General features: G+C 42.1%; 1 non-coding gene across 1 annotated transcript; it reads right to left on the minus strand.

Moving 5' to 3' along the window:
* Positions 1-215: 215 nt before the first annotated feature.
* Positions 216-317, minus strand: LOC123576241. Its single transcript, XR_006701261.1, has one exon. It is a non-coding gene; the product is annotated as a U6 spliceosomal RNA (small nuclear RNA).
* Positions 318-15729: the final 15412 nt, after the last annotated feature.

Raw genomic sequence — 15729 nt, forward strand, 5'->3', positions numbered from 1 at the left:
CCCAGACACATAGAGGGGGAAGACCCTGTGAGGACACAGTGAGAAGCCAAGAGAGTCCTTGAAAGCAATCAGCCCTGCATACCTTGATCTTAGATTTCTGAGCCTCTAGAGCTGTGAGATAATAATTCTCTGCTGTTGAAGCCACCCAGTCTGTGGTCCTTTGTTACAGCAGCCCCAGAAAACTAACACATCCGTGTAGATTATTATTATTTTTCTTAAATATGGAACACTTCAAGAATTTGCACTTCCTCCTTGCACAGGGACCATGCTAAACTTCTCTGCGTCATTCCAGTTTTAGTATATGCTGCCGAACCAGTGCTCCCGTTCGATTATTTAATCCCCAAATTTACCAGGGTTTTTTTTTTTTTTTAATTGGCTGTTCTGGACTGACTGTCACAGCGCACTCAGAAATTGTGACCGCATTTGCATGTGTGAGCAGACACTGAACTACCTACAGAATTTCTGAACAGTTTTATGGCAGTTCTGATGGTACGACACATGAATTCATTCCCATCTATAATATCGCTGCTGTTCATAAGCGTGGTCAGGAATCAGAACAGTCTTAACAGTGGTGATGGTGAATGGGGGGGGGGGAAGGAAGGAAGGAACCCCATGACCAGAGATAAAATTTTGGTCTACAATGTCCTCTTCCTGTTTAACTGGCATAGCTCTTCTTCCTCAATATCACAGACACAGGTGATAGCGCTCATTAAAAACCCTGTATTTGGGTGAAAATAGCGAAATACTGCAGATGGCAGCATGACATCAAACATGATTATTTTAGAGCAAAACTACTGCTTTCCTTTTTTTGTTTTTTCTTTTTTCCCCTTTTTCTTTTTTCCTAGTGGGTAAGTTACTGGAACCTTTTAAAAAATGATTATTTATGGTGCAAACTTGGAAAAGCAATTATGCCTGTTTTTCAAGCTCTCTTCATGGCCTGGGTTTACCAAGTACCAATCAGCAACATCCCCTTGAAAGGCCTCTAGGCAAATACATTCTTATTCTAGCTACCCACTTGGAGAACCCCAACTTGGATTTGAACATATTTTGAAACTAAACTTCAGAGATGTTCCCAGCCTTCTTTCAAGTTCCTAAAGATAAGTTTACCAAATGTTAAAGTAATAGTTATTCTCAGAACTCACAGCAATGGAGTGATAAGACTGAGAACTGCCTTTTAGACTGTGGCTCACATGCTACTCTGTAATGGATGGAAGTGTTTGCCCCAATTCATTTTCTTTTTTTTTTTTAATTTTTTTTTAACGTTTATTTATTTTTGAGACGGAGAGAGACAGAGCATGATCGGGGGAGGGTCAGAGAGAGAGGGAGACACAGAATCTGAAACAGGCTCCAGGCTCTGAGCGGTCGGAACAGAGCTTGACGCGGGGCTTGAACTCACGGAGTGCGAGATCATGACCTGAGCTGAAGTTGGATGCTTAACCGACTGAGCCACCCAGGCGCCCGCCCACATTTTCAAAATAGTTGCTTCAGGGAACTCCAATAAGGACCATTATCAGTAAAATCTAAAACTCTAAACCTGGGGCCAGCAAACTTTTTCTCTATAGGCCCAGATAGTAAGTATTTTCAGCTTTTTGGGCCACATGGCCTCTATCATGCTCTGCTGCTGTACCCTGAAGCAGCCACAGACAATACACATACCAATGGGCATAGCTGTGTTCCAATAAAACTTTATTTACAAAAGCAGGCAGGCAGATTTGGCTCTGGACCAGTGTTTGCCAACATCTGCTCTAAACCTGGGCCTGCTGTCTCCCTGAGGAAGACTTTGTATGGAGTGTTTAAATTCATCTATACACTTTGCCTTCCCTCATTTTTTTCTCCTCTAAATGTTGCTATTTTCCACACATATTTCAATTATGGCCTTATGTCATCTTTTTTGGAGGTAAAATGTTGGGTTGGGTGGAGTACGGAACTGACTGTTGAGCTTGATATTGTAGATCAGGCTAATCATGATGTTGACCTGGGCATATCTCATTTTTAATTTTTTTACATTTTTTTAATTTAAAATATTTTTTTTAATGTTTACTTATTTTTGAGAGACAGAGAGAGAGAGAGAGACAGAGAGAGGGAGATGCAGAATCCAAAGTAGGCTCCAGGCTCTGAGCTGTCAGCACAGAGCCTGATGTGGGGCTCGAACCCATGAATCATGAGATCATGACCTGAACCAAAGTTGAATGTTTAACTGACTGAGCCACCCAGGCACCCCTCATTTTTTAAATCTTATTTCTTCCCATGGAATTCATCTGGATTGGGTTCAGTCTTAGGGATAAGAGTTTGGGGTTGGGATTGTGCTCAGAACTGGCTCAGTAAGTATGAAGGTAATGGAGAAAATGCTCTTTAGGTATCTTGGGGGTAAAGCATGTACCTATTAACCAAACAACCAGCTTAGGGAGTAAATCACATTAGTAATTGTATTAGAGATCACGTACATATACATTTATGCATTTATGGACAGAACCCTAGCTGTAATGATATGCATTAAACATATGCATTGAATTCTCAAGAAGTCAATATATTTATTAATATATTTAATCAACAATCAGGTCCCATGGGTGCTAATTCCACAGACAGTCCACTTGAGGTCATTTGCTAATGTCTGGTCTCTAGTGGAAGATGGCTTAGATGTCGATAATGGTGATGAATGTAAAAATCAACAAACATGAGCTCCTCAAAGCTAATCTTAGGCAGACCTGAGCTCTGAGAGACTCCAAACTGTTTTGCTTCTTGAAGAGATTCCCTTGAGGGAATTTACCTGCTAGGTTATTTCTCACCTATCCAGACTGGAGCAAATCCCAGAAGACTAAAGCAAATAATTTCCAGGAATTCACTCTGGTAAACTTCTGGGGCGGGTAGAGATGGAGGGATGCTTTGGATAGCTCCTGACCTCACCTTAATTCTACCCTAAGCATCTGAGTGAAGCCTTTGAATATGACACTGAGACTGGTTAAGGGTATCTCTTCTTTCACACAAAAGCCCCCAAACTACACTCTGTGCAGATATACTTTGTATAGATTAGAATAAAATTCAATAAAATTCAATTAGATCTATACTTTGTATAGATGAATAAACTCTATCATTTATATGTGTAGTCTGATACCCATTGACTAAAACTAGGCAGAAATATGGCCAACCAGCCTTCAAATGTTGACCTGGGGTCATTGGAATTCCTGCTTTATGCCAGTTCTCACAGGGAAGGAAAGGCGTTCCAGAGGCTTACCTGTACAATCAGGGGCTTTGTCTATTTTCATCTTTCTTGACAGTTTGGAAATCTTATTGCGTTGTCTGGGTTGCAGAAATAGACAAAACTAAATAGAGAAATCTGCTTTGTGGGAACAGACTTGGAAAGTGTGGTTGCTAAGAGAGTGATAGGCTTTATGTAGGGGGAATTTCCATTATAATTATACTCAAAGAACCAGAAAAGTGAATTCACATGAAAAACATACGTTGGGTACTTGGGAAGTGTGCTTTCTGTAGACAGGTTGTATAAAGTCACATCGAGAGAATTCTCCAGAGGAAGACTTGAGAATTTGCTCAAGGCTTTGGGATGAAAAGTACTGCTAAGTTGTTTTAATTATTGGGTGAAATGTGATGGCAAGAGGGAAAAAAATATACAAAGTGGATTTATTTTCTCATGCTCCATGGATAATTTTTGGGAAACATTTTCCTTTTCCATCCTTATTTGACAAGCTTTGGATATGTATTTTCACTGCATACCTAAACATCTTTCTTAGGTTCTAGAACTGTGCTGCCCAATATGGTGGCCACTAGCCCCATGTTGCTATTATGCACTTAAAATGTGGCTACTGTGACCAAGGAGCTGAATTGTTAATTTTATTGAATTTCGGTTAATTTGAATGTAAGTAGCCACGTGTTATGATTGGCCACTTTATTGGGGCAGCACAGATCTGGAACATTTCCATCATCACAGAAAGTTCTATGTAGATAGTGCCCTGTTCTACTGTGTGAGAGATCACATTTTTATCCACAGAGTTGTTTTTCATATTGAAGACTTGATTTTCTCCGAGCTAACAAAGTGTAGAAAAGAAGGCTATGAAGAAGGTTAACTTTGCTCCCATTTTATTCAGACAGTACTAACATTTTTTCAATATGCGTTCCTCCTGTTCTGAGTAATTCTATTTATTTTTATCTGTAACATTTTATATTTGTTTTTTTCTTTCTAATGAAGTTAAATACAAATATAGTAATTTCAGGAAAGTCTTTTTTAATTAGCTGTGCTTGAAATATTTTCACCAATCCTCCGTGTGATAGCTGAGTAACCAATCCCATATCCTCAGTGAAAAAGTCAAAAAAGAGAGGGAGTCATTTTTTTTATTTGTGTTAAATAGGAAAATGCTGTGGTTTAGCAACAGAAAATTCAGAGGGAGGAAGCTTTTGAGGTCTTCAGAATGGAGTCAGAGATGGGCGTGTTAACTTACCTTCCTGCTCTCTTGTAATTTCTCAAGAGGATATCTGTGAATATCTAATTTAGGCTTTTTTTCTGTTTTTGTTTTTGGTATTTTATTAAATACACATTAGCTTCAGGAAAAAGAAGGAAAAACCTTTATTTTTATTTTTTAATTTATAATAAAAAAAAATTAGGGGCCCCTGGGTGACTTGGTTGAGTGTCTGACTCTTGGTTTTGGCTCAGGTTAGGATCTCACAGTTTCATGAGTTTGAACCCCAGTCAGGCTCCGTGCTGACAGTGTGGACTCTCCTTGGGATTCTCTCTTTCTCCCTCTCTCTCTGCCCCTCCCACACTCATGCTGTCTCTGTCGCTTTCAGAATACATAAATAAACTTTAAAATAAAATAAACTAAAATTAACAAAATTAAAATGTATTCAGTGTACATCAGCTCTTTCCCCTTACACGCACACAAAAATCCAGAAAGTTTTTGATACGCTTTTACATATTTGTTTTCCTATTTGAATAATGGATAAAAATTGAACAGTAGTTTACACATTGATGTCTGGAGGATGTGTAAAAAACTTGAAATATGTTGACAGAAAAATTTCTCAGCAAGCACATTTGAGTGGACAGTACATTTCTTTGTTTCTCAAGGTCAGTTTTGAAGCCCAAGAGACTATGGACCTGGAAATTCATGAAGTATTGAAGGGACTTTAATTTTTAAGTCATGATTTACAACCTTATGTTAGTATATTTCAGGATGTATGTAATGATCTCAAAATGGTTATATATCATCAAAATGGTGACCATAATTTTCTTATAATTCCATCAGGAAAAACAAATTGAAAGTGAAATGCATTAAAATTACTAGGGAACAGGTTCCCTGAGGGAATTAATCCTGTTTTGTTCCTTAGGTAAATCCGAGTGCCCCCAAAGTGCCTCTGCTGTATTTGGTTTCTATAGATTGAATCCATTTATTTTTATTTTTTATTAAAAAATGTTTTTAGTTTATTTTTTGAGGGAGAGAGAGAGAGAGAGAGAAGGGGAGGGACAGAGAGAGAGCGAGAGCGAGAATCTCTACACTGTCAGTGCAGAGCCTGATGTGGGGCTTGAACTCACAAACCATGAGACTATGACGTGAGCTTAAACCAAGAGTCAGATGCTTAGCCAACTGAGCCCCCCAGGCACCCCTAGAATGAATGCATTTAAATATGAGAGTCAGCTTGTCTATTATTATGGAGTAAGAAATGCTATAACCACAAGAACATTGGGGAGTGGGGCCACCTCTGCATGATTTTCGAGGCTGGAGACCCTACTGTCCAGAGAGGCACGTGGTGATTCAGGATAACAGCCCTATGAGCCAGGCTTAGGCTCCTGCTCTTTCCATGTGATTGTTTCCTATATTGCAGACAGTTTGCTGAAAGGCAGATCCAGTGTTAGATCCAGTGTTAGAGACTAGGCAGGGTTAACTGTCCCTCCTGGCATTTAAACTTTAAAGAGCTACCCTGCTTTCTGATTGATGTCAGGGAGAAGCAAGAAAGTCTAGGAGAGTCATTCCCCAGGTCCACCTCAACACCCAGCTTCGCATTCCCTCCCCTTTATCTTGTCTCATCTGTAGATTGTCAGAAAAATGCATCAGCAGCATTGCACCCTGCTCAAAAGATTGCCAACACCTTCTCCAAATAATAGTGATCAACATATTTAATAGACTTCAGCTGTCTTTTTGGGAGATCTGGCACCGAACTTAACTGAAAAAGAGAGATTTTTAAAAAGAGGCACTGCTTTATTGCTTAAATGTGGAAATAATAGAGACCACCAGCTGAGCTAATAGTTTTTCAAAAAAGAAAGTTAAACATGTCCGTTGCCGCTTCAATAGCATACACATAAATGGAAAGTGACAAAGGGGAGTAATATGTGAAAAGGGGCTCGAGTTTGTCCCCCAGACATTATTATTCAGAGCTCTCTACCAACAACAGTGATCTGCATCTCATCTGAAGAAGCTAAGAAACAATCTGCAAACCCTCCAACCGTGCTATCTTCAAATAAATAAAAGCATAGTACAATTCACTTTTCAATGTTTCCTTCCCTCCCTCCAACCCTCTCTTGCCTGTATTTCTCCCTGAAAGTGATTCTTGACTTAGCACTTCCCTCTTGCCCTTGGATGCTGGCTGGACTCCAAGCAGCAATGGAAACTTGTGAGTTTGGCAGACCTGACTTGTGAAATTATGCAGTTTGGTACATTTAGTCTATTTAGCTGAGATGTGAGAGCAGTGACGTGATGTATTCAGGGAAAGGCATGATTCTTGACAGCTGTTGAGAGTCCTTAAAAGAAATATATGTTCCCTATAAGCTTTCATTCTAAAGTTGGTACACACCTCCAAGGTGGCCCAGAAATCATACAGCAGCCCTTCTTTCTTTCTCCCCTTTTCTCTTTTCTTCCTTCCTTTCTTTCTTTTCTTCTTTCTTTCTTTCTTTCTTTCTTTCTTTCTTTCTTTCTTTCTTTCTCTTCCTTCCCTCTTTCCTTTCTTTCTTTCAATTCTTTTTTCTTTCTTTTATCTTCTCTTCCTTCTCCCTTCTCCCTTCTCCTTCTCTCCTTCTCCTCCTCCTCCCCCTCCTCCTCCTCCTCCTCTTCCTCTTCCTCCTCCTTCTTCTTCTTCTTTTTCTTCTTCCTCAACATTCTATGAGCTAATTAAGCTCTGAAAAACCATTTGAACACAGGTAGGCCATTTCAACACTACCAAAAAAAAAAAAAAAAAAAAAAGAGGCTGATAGTTGAAATCTTGTTTTCTCTGACCCTGCCTCCAATGTCTCAAAAACTTTTAATAACAAATAGATAAAACTCCACCGAGGACAGAGAATCTCCCCACCCCAACAGTTTTGTATTAGTTGAGTCTCTTGTCTCTTTCTGCATCTGAGTTTATAGGTAATCTCTTTTAAACTTCTCCAACTCCTCAGTTTTATATATAAAGGGAGGTGAGAGCTCCTAGGACTTACTATAAAGATAGGACTTAAAACTTGATGAATCTTGAAAAATCGGTAAGTGAAAGGAAACCTAAAGTGCCAGTTTTGACTTTCCCATCTGGCTGGTTGTGGCTTTTATTTCCTCTGCACCTGCCTCTCATCCTTTTCTTTGGGAACAAACACAGTCAGCAGGGTATCTAGAGAGGATATTAACATACTCAGGTTTCTGGTTTGGGAAAAGCAAGTCCCCTGTCCGCTTACCCTCCTCCTGAAGTGAGGTGTGGAAGCATCATGATGTTTTATTGCACCGATGAGAGAGCAGGAGGCAAAGATAGATTAGGTTTTGTGGAATGGAGAGGCCAGGAAATAAAGGTGGCTGGTTCTACTTCCATGGTCAGTGTGCACCCGACATTTGCTGCCTGCCCATCCATGTTCTCATCCTTGGACGTAGACATGGGCTTGCCCTCCTGGCCACCTTGTTGCAGCAAGAGTTACTATGGGTGTTGCCACTGGACTTTGTAAGGAAGTCTCACGCATGCTGTCTGTGGCAGATTGCAAAAGGTGGTCTCAATCCTTCACCCCTCCTTGTGTCCACGCTTCTTTTCAGTGTGACTCCTTCCATCAAAAGGTAGCATCTGTTTCCCCACTGTTTGCATGTGGGCTGGTCTGCTATGGTCTTTAGAATGTGGTAGATGTGATGATGAGCCAGTGGTTGATGGGCCTCTGTGGTAGGCAGAATTTCAAGATGACCCACAGTGACCCTCACCCTTGTGTGACCCACAGTGACCCTCCTTGCCTTGACTCAGTCAGAACCTGTGACTATGATGAGCTATCACTCTTATGATTACATTCTAGCAGAAGGGATTTTGCAGAAAATATAATTAACTTTACAAATCAGTCGACTTTAAGACAAAGGGAGTATCCAGGTGGGCCTGACCTAATCATATGAGCCGTTGAATCTGGGTCTAGAGGTCAGAGATCTCTGAGATCTCTGAGAAAGTCAGAGATCTGAAGCCTGAAAACTATTTGAAGTGCCCTTTCTGATTGGAGAGGGCCATATGATAAGGAGTGTGGGAGACCTCTGACTGCTGAGAGTGACTGCCAGCCAGCAGGGAAACAAGGATCTCAGTCCTACAACCACAAAGAATTAAATTCTGCCAACACCAAGAAAGATTGGAAGCAGATTTGTTCCCCCTAGAAGCATCCAGACAAGAACTTAACCCAGCTTGTTTTCTGCCTTGTGATGCCCAGAACAGAAAAGCCAGTCATATTCTGATGAACTTCTTTTTTTTTTAAGTTTATTTATTTATTTTGAGAGACAGAGAGTGCACAAGTGGGGAAAGGGCAGAGAGAGAGAGAGAGAGTCTCAAGCAGGCTCTGTTCCACGTGTGCAAAGCCTGAAATGGGGCTCAAACTCATGAACCATGAGATCATGATCTGAGCCAAAGTCAGACGTTTATCATACTGAGCCACCCAGGTGCACCTGAACTTCTGATTTATAGAACTGTGAGCTAATAAATGGTTGTTGTGTTAAGTTCATGGTAACTGTTACACAATAGTAGACAACTAAGACAGTCTCAAAAGACCTGTGCATTTCTGTCCTCTCCTGGAACCTTGCCAAGGACAATGAGACCATGTTCAGACTGTCATGCAGTGAATGAAGCACCTCAGCTGACAGCTGGCTCGCTTCTAGAAGCAGAGCCACGTAACCACCCCCTCCCCCACCCCATATGCCTGAGGGAGCTCAGCTCACGGTAGAACCACCCAGCTTATCCTAGATCGGTAACCTGCAGAATCATGAGTGCCGTGGTCTGAATGTTTGTGTTTCCCTCAGGTTCACAGGGTGAATCCTAACCCCCGTGTAATTAGGGCCTAAGGGCAGAACCCTCATGAATGGTATGGGCGGTCATATAAAAGAAGCTCCAAAGAGATGCCTTCCCCCTTCTGCCCTCTGAGGTGACAACAAAAAGGTGGCCATCTATGAACCATGAAGCAGGCTCTCACCAGGCACCAGATCTGCCGGCACCATGATCTTGGGCTTCCCAGCATCTAAAACTGAGAAATAAATGATTGTTACTTATACGCGCCCCCCCCCCCCCCCCCCCCGCCCCGTTCTCTGGAAATTTGTTATGGCGGTCTGAACAGACTGAGACAGCGAGCTATAAAAAGACTGTTGCTTGGTCCGTTACATTTTGGGGTAGCGTGCTACACAGCAGAATCTATGTCTTTGCTCGATGCTGATGTGTACGTTATCACTTTAGGGGGAGAGGCTGGTTGTGTCGTCCGGTGACAGGGCCTTACTTCGGTGAGGTATTCAGGTGGAGCCCTGCCTCAGAGCTGATGAAACCGTGGCATGGTTTTGAACAGGATCATCGTACAGGCTGGGTCAAAATTGCTCATTGCCTCTCCAGTTCATGCTAGAAACATAATCCGTGTATCAACATTCGTTGTGACCAGGAGTTCAGGGTACACGATTTTAACAACTCAGCTTTTCCCAGTCGTAGACAGGATTGTAAATTGTAAATATGTAAAACATGCAAGTCGTTTTGCCAGATTTTTGATTACGGCCGAAAGCAGACAGGCTGTGGCAGACAAAAACACGAAGATGAACACCTTGCGGTGGTGGGCTCATGTCAGAGTTTAAAGTCGTACAGACAAAGGGGCGCCTGCGTGGCTCAGTTGGTTAAGCGTCTGACTTCAGCTCAGGCCATGATCTCACGGTTCCTGAGTTTGAGCCCCGCGTCGGGCTCACTTCCGTCAGCCTGTCGGCAGAGAGCCCACTTCAGATCCTCCGTCCTCCTCTCTCTCTGCTCCTCCCCCGCTTGTGTTCTCTCTCTCAAAAAAGAAATAAAAACATTACAAATAAGTTGTAAAGACATTTATAAATAAAGGCAGTGTGCCTCCGTGTGAGGGTCTGAACTGACCTTAGTAAATTCAGGGATGCTGTTTTGCATACTTGGGTCTCTTCTTCAGTGGCCACAGCCCGTTTTATGTTTCTTAGATAGACAGGTAGTTCTGTGAAACAAAGATGTGGGAGGCTCCATTTTAGTTTGACTCCTGGTATGGATATTAGGGATTCCAGATTTAGAACTTTCAATTTCTATAGCGTTTCAGTAACAGGAAGACTGTTGTGGCATCCAGTGTTACCGTCTCCATCAAGGAGCTCTGATGATGGCCTACCTCCATCCCCAAGGGCCATGGCAAGGGAAGGGAAGAATAAGCAGTGAATTGCAAAGAACAACACTCAGGTTCTGAAAACGTCAGACAGGGAAGAGCTATCTGTGTGAAGGAACTGGGGGTAGGAAGCTGAATTCAGCATTAGTGACCCGGAGAGAAAAAGAGAACCAAGTGTAGGGTATGAGGATGGGTTGAGGGGGTGGATATGAGTATTCAAGTCAACTGTTGAGAGGCCCACAGGTGCATCATTGGTTTCTCTGATATGGTGACCTGTAGGTCTGTCACAGCAGAAGCTAACTCCTGGAGGCTTAATGTGTACCACAGGATACTCAGCTGGAAATTGTTGTGGTTGCTGACATGGGAAAGAGAGTCCGTGCTGCCTGAGAGAAATTCTGCTCTGTATACATAAATGAAGACTGGGCTGTGGGTTCAGCTTTCAGCTTTGTCCAGCAAAGCCAAGGATGGCAGAAAGGATTACTCAAGACCCTACAAGTTAAGAGAGGTGAGAGGGAGGCTAAGGGAAGTCTCCCCGAGCTGCTCTCAAGCTCCTGTATTTATTAGGCATACATCAAAGGGAAAACATTGTGCAATATGTCAATGGCTATGTGCCAGTAAGAACGTATGGAAAGCTCGTGCAAAAAAACAAGGCATTCTCAAGACTACAAAAGAGCAGATGCCAAAAGCAGGGTGGAGAACAAGATAAGATATTCCATAGATAAAATAGTCTAAGGAATTCATGAGCACAGCCAGGACCCAACCCCTATATACGCATTAACTAGATACTGGTCAGCTGTTTTCAGCATGTTAAGAAAGTAGTGTAATGCGTTTCCTATAATCTCTTTAACCAGGACATACTATTTGATTTCCCACACTGGGCAACTTGTATAAATGCTATCACTGCTCACTTGTGGGGGAGGTGATGAGCAGAGGGAAAAACTGACCCCCCAGTAAAGCCCCAATCTGGCGTAATCCCTATTCTAGAAGAACCTGGGTATTACCAACAAGCAAAATTTGATCTGGAAGGACAGATAGGTTTCTGCAGGACGTTTGGAAGAGGAGAATAATGGTGAGGACTGAGACTCAGCAAAAGCCTGGATTTTTCTCATTCAGATGGAAACTTTTCCTCTGGAGATGTGGGGAATCTCACAGGCTTTGGGTGTATTTGCTAATTGTGCACTAGCCATCCATTATACATTTTATTTCTTTCTCTGGGAAACATTATTCACATAGGTTTCTTTATCCTGACCTGTGGACCCCCACCTAGTCTCTTTACACACCCCACCCCTCACACCCCCAGCCTTCTTTTGTTCTGGGCAAGGAAAGAGCAGTTTAGTGGACCAAGTCTCAGAGGGAGAGATGCATAAGTATGTACATGACCCAGAATCTCCTGTCTTCATGAGTCCCCTTCACATATGCACATGTGCATACCCTCTTTGGAGACCTGGGGCATTCCTTTACTACAGTGTCCATTGTACTGTCTTTGGGAGTCAACTTATTTCCACCACACTAGACCCTGTGCTCCTGGCACACGAGTCCTTTGTTTTATTCATGTCTGACACTCAGCACACATCACAGTCCTGGCACATGTGGGTACTCAAATATCCATTGAATAAATGAGACTAAATATGAGGGTACACATATGACCATTTTCTTTTAAAATAATTTTTTTGTCCATTTTTTTTAAAGATGTGAAATCTTGAAGAGACAAAGGTTCCTAGGCATTACATTTCTGTGCAGTATGTAGGGATAGAAATAGCTGTTGTACGGAGCTGGTACTTCAAAGGCCGCAGGAAGTGAAGTGTTGCCATCTTTGATCTATAGCCTATATCAAAGAACAAAAGGGCAGGAGACACTGGGTAGTGGATGAAAGCAAATATCTTGTTTCAAGTTCAAAGCAGTGCTTTTGCGACCTGTTACATTATCAGGAGTGACACATCCTACCCATGCATTCTGGACAAACCTTTGGATACACACCACCGCTGTCTGGGCTTCAAGCTACTGACAAGTCTCTTGGCTGTAAGCATGGGTTGCCCAGTCCTGACTGAGGTGTGGTTGACTCCAGTGACTGCTTGCTTCTAAGCCAGGTGTGTATTTTCTTTTCTGGCAGACCTATTGTTTCGTTACTGTCACAGAACATCAGATTTAGGGGATATTTAAGGGCACAGAAGGAACAATTGAGTCTCATTCCTGAAATGAGATGTTTTCACTGGCAAGTCTAAATGTCTTCATCAAATAGTTGCTTCCAAGCAGATTCTGAATATGGGGAAGTATAATTACAATACAGAGTATGACACTTCTTCAAGGATTGGGTATTTATAGATTCTGGCTTCATCACGTACTATCTGCATGACTGTGAGTTACTCAATCTCTATAAGCTTCAATTTCTTTATATGTAAACTAGACATCATAATAAACAGTGTATTGTGAGTGTTGGGGGTTGTTCATTCCTTACTCCTGATGTGTCTTTCCATTTGGAAGGACCTCCTTCTTCCCTTTCTCCCCTCTCCATGATCAGACTAAGGCTTACAGCCTCTCTCCACTTCTCCCTCACTCATTCAGAATTCATTTACCCAATTGGTGGGTGTGAAAGAGACTGTGCAGTGTGCCACATTCACTATCATTTCTCCTGGGGGCAAAGCTGCTTACAGGGAGCAGGATTTTTTCCGCTGGGTTGGGGCAAGGGCGAAGAGAGGTGAACTGCCCTACCCCGGCACCATCTGACTTGTTGGTCATGGTGGGCTGTGCCCGATGATCCCTGCCTCCTGGTAATCATGTCCTTGTGTAATTTCCCCTCCCTTTACAGTGTGGGCATGACCTAGTAACTTGCATCTAACAAACAAAATATGGTGGAAGTGATGGGCTATCACTTCTGAGATTAGGTTACAAAAAGATTGTGACTTCTGTCTTTCTGGACCCCTCTCTGTGTCATAGAGCCCTGGAGGCAAACAAGCTGCAATGTTAGCCCTAAGGAGAGGTCCACACAGCAAGGGACTAATGTCTCTGGCCAACAGCCAGGAAGGGAATGAGGCCTTCAGCCCAACAGCCTGTGAGGAATGAATTCCTGCCAATAGTCAGTGAGTCTGGAAGCCAGTCTTCTCCTGGTTGAGCCTTTAGATGACCACAGCCCCAACCAACACCTTGACTGTAGCCACATGGGAAACCCTGAACCAGCCCCTGAACCAGCTCTGCTGCATCTAGATTCCTGGTCCACATAAACTGTCAGATAAGAAATGTTTGTCACTTAAAACTACTAAGCTTTGGGGTTGCTTGTTAGGTATGTCTGTTAGGCAGTAGGTAACTAATACAGCTGGGTAGACCTGAGGGATTCTTGTGTTCAGTTTTAGGAAGCCCTCTGTCCCTCACACACAAGTGTATTATTCTCCAGCTCATCCTATATTGGTCATGAACGTGATAGTTTATTCCCCACTAGCATTTTTCTGTTCGTCTTATTTGCTAATTGTTTATTAATTAGAAACCTGGACAAAGGAGAGATATATTATTTATCACCCACCACCCCTCTGCTAAAATCCTTAACATGAAGGCTTTTTCATAGCTGTTAATTATCTTTAAGAATTGGGATAAGCACTGGGTGTTGTATGGAAACCAATTTGACAATAAATTTCATATATAAAAAAAGAATTGCTGTACAGATTGCTGTAAGTGGAATTAGTAGCTTTGCTTGAGACGGCATTTTCCCTGTTTCTCTGCTATCACTAAAAATGCTCACGCTGTTTCTAGTCCTGTTACGGGCTTATGCCAGAGGCATCTGCACTTTGAAGTCTCTCCACCTCCAAGCCCAGTTCACAGGCTTTCCCAAGGCCACTGTCTTGTCCTTGTCATTTGCTCGTATCAAAACCTCCCCATTTGACGCCTAGATTTCAGTAGTAGGAATCTCAAGTTCATGTGAAGTCAGTGTAGGAGGAATCTTGGGGCTTAAGCAGCTGCTGAATTTTGAGATCACTTCAGGAGGCAGATAGGCTCCTCCCCACCCCACCCCGATTATAGTGGCACATGTCCATGTTACTTTAGGGAGAAGCAAAGAAAGAAATCTGGACTATTATTAAATAGTTAAAGACTTCTCAGAAAGTGTTAATAAGGCAGCAAGCATTTGGGCACCCTTTGCTTTTTCTCACTTGTTCTTTCTCTGTTCAGGGAATTTATATGTGTGCACGTAATCCCAAAGCTTTGGTCACTCCTGGACATGTCTCAAACATGGTCTAGGAGTGGACAGCGTACGAGTGGCCTCTCACTGGGAGTCGTAGCTCTGGGAGGGCGGGGAGCAGGCATGGTTTCAGACCCTCTGGAGGGAAAGAGGGAGAGATTTGGGGCCTGGCAACTCCAGAAAGTTAAAATGTGCTGTCTCCATTTCTTCCCTTGCATCCTATTTCAGATTCTGTTTTTTAAAGAAAGTATTTAAAAACAGAAAAACAGCATTTGGATTTTATAAAATACAACAGATCAATTCCTACTTGTGGTTTTACCCTGGAGCCTGGCACAGGGAGCAGTTCTAACAGATATTTTTCAAAAATCATTAGGCTCACCAGAATTTAAGCTGGCCCATGGCATTTGGATTGGATCCATTTTTTTTTTAAGTCTAATACTTTTCCACCCCCCAGTGGTCTCTGGCCTTTAATCTTGCTCTCTACATCATAAATTTAAGAAAAAACATGCATTTGCCCACTTTCATATTCTTTCATATTCCTGGGTTTCTGAGCAAACACAACTGTTGGTTCATTTCCCACTGTTTAGGCAGCCGCCATGATTTTTAGTAACCCTCAATTTCTGATACCAACCTCTCAATTTCCTTTGGGCTTACCCTGGTGATATACTGATTTTCATATATGCATTGGGTTATTGAGGGTAGTCAAAAGTCATTGGTGATAATTATTAAAAAAGGATTTTATTTTAGGGAACATTATATAATTTTCATGTATAGTTAATACGTGCTATGTCTACATAGTTAATTTGTGAAAGTACCTGTCATTTAATTAGGGCACTGGATTAGTTTCCTATTGTTACTATAACAAATTATCAAAAACCGAGTATTTTTTAAAACAACACACTTTAAAAAAATCTTACAGTTCTGGGGGTCAGAAGTCTGAAATGGGACTCTTGGGGCTAAAATTAAGGTGTCAGCAAGGCTGGTTTCTTCTGGAGGCTTTGGGGGGCAT

The sequence above is a fragment of the Leopardus geoffroyi genome, chromosome C2, assembly GCF_018350155.1.
Source record: "Leopardus geoffroyi isolate Oge1 chromosome C2, O.geoffroyi_Oge1_pat1.0, whole genome shotgun sequence".
NCBI classification, from domain to species: Eukaryota; Metazoa; Chordata; class Mammalia; order Carnivora; family Felidae; genus Leopardus; species Leopardus geoffroyi.